At 37.5% G+C, this 5367-nt stretch overlaps 2 pseudogenes; both read right to left on the bottom strand.

Annotated features, from left to right (window-relative positions):
- Nucleotides 1–248: 248 nt before the first annotated feature.
- LOC148917686 (BURP domain protein RD22 pseudogene) lies at nt 249–803 on the bottom strand (annotated as a pseudogene).
- Nucleotides 804–1346: 543 nt separating this feature from the next.
- LOC148917685 (putative UPF0481 protein At3g02645) lies at nt 1347–2587 on the bottom strand (annotated as a pseudogene).
- Between the last annotated feature and the right edge of the window lie 2780 nt (nt 2588–5367).

The raw sequence follows: 5367 nt of genomic DNA, 5'->3' as shown, positions 1-5367 counted from the left end.
GGTCCATACTCGTTGGATCTAATTTTGCCTTGTTCTTCTAGGCCTCCAATCTATCGGGTTGAGTGTGTGTCTTGGCCCAATTTTTTAACGGAGCACTGGTGGTTGCCCAAAATTGTCATGGGCTTTATTTTCTTTGTGTTGGGTGTGCCAAATTAGGCCCAAACAACACCACATGAAGAGGCAGAAACAAGTAGGGAGATAATTATACAGGGGTGCAAACTTATTATACGTACAATGCTAAGTGATGATCATGCAGGTTTGTGGTTCGGAACCCAGACAATATGAACAGTGGGAAGGAAATGGCAGATGGGAATTTTTCCGGGCTTAACTTTGGAAGGCCAAATGCTTTGGGTTCCATTATGATGTGTCTAGATGGCAGATGGCTACTGCTTTAACCTTCACCCCATCATCACCTTTCAGGGGGAGAACATAAGCTGCTATTGGTTTTATTGCATGGCAATAAAACACCGCATAGGGATAGTTCTGCTTATGACACACAACGACTTTGTCACCTGCCAACTTCTTTAGTCCCGGCATTGTTGTATACTTGTGCACGGACATGGTGGCTGCTTTTTCCAATACCTCTGTCGAGATTGCTTGAACATTTCTTGTTCTCAGCTTCGAAGTGCTAAAATCAACCATTGCTTCTAAATATGTGGTGCAATATTTTTCCTCTCTGATAGTTTGTTAGAGGAGAAGGGGATCGATTGAGCACTTTCACGTGGCAGGAAAGTAGCCGTGTTTGAATTTCTAGCAAATTGGAAGTTCGTTGTTGCGCCAAGGCGCATATGTCCTTCTCCAAGAAGGAAATAGCTACGTTTTTATAATGGAGTTGATTGTCAGTGGGATGATCATATCTCTTGTAATAAAGTACAAGTGCCTAGAGGTCTAAGAGTCATTTATCTCTCCTCAGATTTAGAAGCACCTAGAGGTCTCCCTATTTTAGGAGGTGGATAGGGAGCATGGTTGGAGTTGTATTTTTCCAATTCCTCCTTAAAATTTGTCTAAGGAGATGGTTTAGGGAGCTCATTGTGGATGCTCTAAACTTAACCAATTAAAGAAACCCAAAAATCTTCAGTACGACATAAGATATGTTGTCCACATCACTCATGTTTTACCAGAGTTAGAGCGTTCACAATGTACTCCCTAAATCGCCTCATTTGACAAATTTTAGGGAGGGAATTGGAAAAATACAACTCCAACCATACTCCCTATTCACCCTCTAAAATAGGGAGATCTCTAAGAGCTCATAAATATAAGAAGAGAGAAATGACTCATAGTGGCTCCCTATAATTTAATGTTTCTTTGTTTTATGCATAGTTTAAAACTTTTAATTAATGCTAACTAATTTTTTATATATATTTTTTTTATAGAGATTAACCAATCAAATTAAATTAAAAAATAACTATACAAACAGAGGAGCCTCCACTTCCCTAGTTTATTTCTTTTGGCTCACATTAAAGAACTATTTTTGGGCTTGTCTGGCCATGAGTAAGGAAGGGCTTGCTTGCAGTTGCAGTGCTCTGTGGAGCATACTTCAAAGTAATTTTCATAGGCACAAGCACTCACTCCTTTTTTTTCCTTTTTCATTCTTTCATTTTATTTTTTATTTTGACGAACAAGGGGGAAAAACCCCAGAAAAACAAACTAACCGACTACCAGTCAATCACTCTTATTTTACTTTAGATAAACACGTACATGAGCAAGAGAATTAATAAATTCCACTGCTGCCTCGCTGTCCGGTAGCATAGATTCAAGAATTCCACTCTTCACAAGCAATTCCACATCCCTGGCACTGTCGACCAGGCGGTCCATGACGAAGACATAGTCGTTGATGTAATGATCGTGGAGCTCACACTGCTCATAGGCAATAAGATTGCGGAAGAAAATTTCTGTTGAACCCCGTATTCAAAGGTGTGGAATTTTGAGGATTCCATTCTGAAATTGTATGTCAAATAAGTTTTTATCTTTAACCATCATAAACTTGACTCCAGCCTGGTGTAATTTTGTTGCACTTGGTATGGTTAAAGTTTTGAGTTTTCTTTTGGTTGGAAGATCAGATGGTAAAGGTTGATGACATTTTAGCACAAAGTCAACAAAATGGTGTATTTTAGTCAAAGAGTGGGAGAGTTTTTTCAAAAATTCGTCAAATGGCCTAATGTACACCCTAGAGTGGGTTAGCTTAATGAGGGATGTTTCGAGAGGAATTGTACTGTTGGCATGGACTAAGAAGTAGAGAACTCGAGGATAAAGATTGACACCTGATTTTAAAGCAACAACATGTCGTATATAATGTCCCTCTTCCTTAGCATCCATGGTTTTCCAAATATTCGGTCGTTTTTTTCCTTTTGTAGTGTTGGAAAAGAAGCTCTGAGCATGACCTCAAAGATAAAAGTGGCCGTTTCTGTGGGCTGACTTTTTTTAGGAGCTTTTGTAACCCACTTTTTCACTATCGTGACTAGGGCATGGCATTCAAATCGGTAATTTGGTCAAACTGCCCAAACCAAACCGATGGTTTAGGTTGATTTGGTTTTTTTTTCAATTTTTTTGGTCATCGGTTTGAATCCAAACCAAATCAAAATATATGATTCGGTGTACGGTTTGCAATATTCAAAACCACAGTTTAACCAAACTCAACCGATAGTATTAAAAAAAATATTATATATAATATTATTATAAGACATATATATATATAATACATAGTTTCAATCTTTTATTTTTCATCTCTCTCCATCTTTCCGCTTTGTCTTGTCTCCATCAGTCCCTCTCTCTCTTCTTCTTTTTCTCCTCTTCTTACGTCCGTCTTCACTCCCTCTCCCCCTCTCACTTTTCTTCTTCTTCTTCTTCTCTCTCTCTTTTTTTTCTCCTTTTCTTCTTCTCCATCTCTCCCTCTTTTTCTTCTTCTTCTCCTCTCCATAGCTTTTTATTTCTTATCTCTCTCTCTCTCTCTCTCTCTCTCTCTCTCTCTCTCTCTCTCTAAGAAAGCCAAAAAAACCCAAACCAAACCAAACCAACCCACCAAGTCCGGTTAACCGAAGTGGTTGGTTTTCAACAATTATGGTTTGGTTTTGGTTTCCAAAATAGCCAAAACCAAGCCTACAGTTCAAGACTCAGGTTGAGCCCAAAACCAGGCCAACCCAGACCAAACCCACCCCTAATTGTGACCCACTTTTCCACTATGTGCTTAGTAAAGAGAACATTAAGAGAATGTACGTTAAATATGGACAAATACATAAAAATTCAAAACTAAATGTATGTTGATTTTCAATAATTAAAGCTAAATACCGAAATATTCAAAACTTACCTATATGTAAGTACTCTTGATGTCGTCCAACACTTACCTATTATTTTTGTACATGTGTCAAACTGTAATTTGCAGGAAAGGGGTATAAAACATGTCCAACACTTTATAGAATACAATATTAATGCCTTTATTATTTTTATTTTTATTTTTATTTTTATTTTTATTCAAGAAATATTGGGGAAGAGGGGATTTAAACACATAATATCTCAAGTGCATGGGTAATTGCTCTTAATCACTAGAGCTAAAGCCCTTTGTTATCCATGTATTAACATTAATAAGAAATATAATATATATATATATAGATTAATATCTCTTCATAAATATAGCATGCTTTATGAGTACAAGTTGAAGTCTATATAGTTACAAGAGAAAACATGATCAGGTTAATTTCAAGCAGTTTCTGTAATCTGCGTATTTTAGGCAACCCGACCATTAATCCCAAAAACTTCATCTCATCATATATCTTACACCACATGAAGAGGCAGAAATAAGTAGGGAGATAATTACACAGGGGTGCAAGTTTATTATACGTATAGTGCTAAGTGATGAACATGCGGATTTGTGGTTCGGAACCCAAACAATATGATCAGCGGGAAGGAAATGGCAGATGGGAATTTTTCCGGGCTTAACTTTGAGGATTTGGAAGGCCAAATGCTTTGGGTTCCATTCTGATGTGTCTAGATGGCAGATGGCTACTGCTTTAACCTTCACCCCATCATCGCCTTTCAGGGAGAGAACATAAGCTACTGTTGATTTTATTGCATGGCAGTAAAACACAGCATAGGGATAGTTCTGCTTAATAGAGAGAAGGGTTGGTTTGAATAATTGGGAAGGGGACATTGCTAAATTTTGGAAGGAAATTTGGCTTGGTGGAAGGCCTCTTATACTTTAGGAGGGGGTGTTGAATATAAGAGTTGTGTGGTGTATCATTCCAAGTTTTTTCCGAGATGGTTGGTAGGATGTTGATAAGCTTAGGAGTGTGGTTCTAAACATTTGGTTAAGAGGATAATCAATGTTCCAATTGGTTCCAGTAGTACTTTGAAAGATTCTCATATCTGGAATTGCACTTCGAATGGTCTTTTTTCACTTAAATCTATCTATAATCTCCTTTTCATTGATGTTGGAGAGGTGGAGCTTTGGTGGAAGGCTTTGTGTTTGATTATGATTCCTTTTAAGTTGAAAATTTTCTTTTGGATGGTGATACATGGTAAAGTGTTGTCTAGTGAGCAAAGATAGGAAGTTAACGATTGATCCTTCTTATAGTTTTTGTAGTTGGCATTCTAAGTCCATAATACACTTGCTTAGAGATTATCCTAGGGCCAGACAAGCATAGGAGCATATTGTTGAAATATAACCTGCTCCTCCTGATTTCTTAGAGCAGAGCAGTCATTTTCTATTTTATGTTCTGTCTATTTTAAATGATGTAATGAGAACCATTAGATCATAGTCTAGGTGGATTCTCTAGCTTGGAGTAGTGTGTTTATGTTTACCTATTGGTTTACTTGGAACATGAGAAATCAACAGGTTTTTAATGACAGGGAGATGTTGCCTACTCAGCCTGGGCAAATTATCTTGTCTGCTACTAATGAATGGATCAAAGCCTCTTGTACTGTTGGTTTCAAAATGGACAAAGTGAAAATTTCCATTGTTTGGGAACCTCCTTGTGCTCACAATTTAAAATGTGGATGGTTCTTGAAGAACTACTTCTAGTTGCATTGGTACAATTGTTATTTATGGCCACAATGAGTGGATTGATGGCTTTTCTGTCATGGGGTATGGTCATATTTTTAGATGCTGAGTTATGGGGTTTGTATTTTGGGGTAAAGTATGCAATAGATAAAGGCATATCTCAGCTTGTGGAGATGGATGCCAATGTTGTTGTACAGCCTATACAGCAAGTTCATGATCCGACTTGTCATCCTCTTGGCACGTTGGTCTCTAGCTATTGTGATCTCATGAAGCGGTTTGACATTGTGCTATTCATCACATTTATAGAGAGAATAAGTTATTTGCTTGTAAACTAGCCAATTGGGTTATAACTTAGAGATGGAATATTCTTTTTG

The sequence above is a fragment of the Prunus mume genome, linkage group LG4 (genome assembly GCF_029339155.1).
Source record: "Prunus mume cultivar Tortuosa linkage group LG4, ASM2933915v1, whole genome shotgun sequence".
NCBI classification, from domain to species: Eukaryota; Viridiplantae; Streptophyta; class Magnoliopsida; order Rosales; family Rosaceae; genus Prunus; species Prunus mume.
This window is presented reverse-complemented; position numbering and strand designations above follow the sequence as displayed.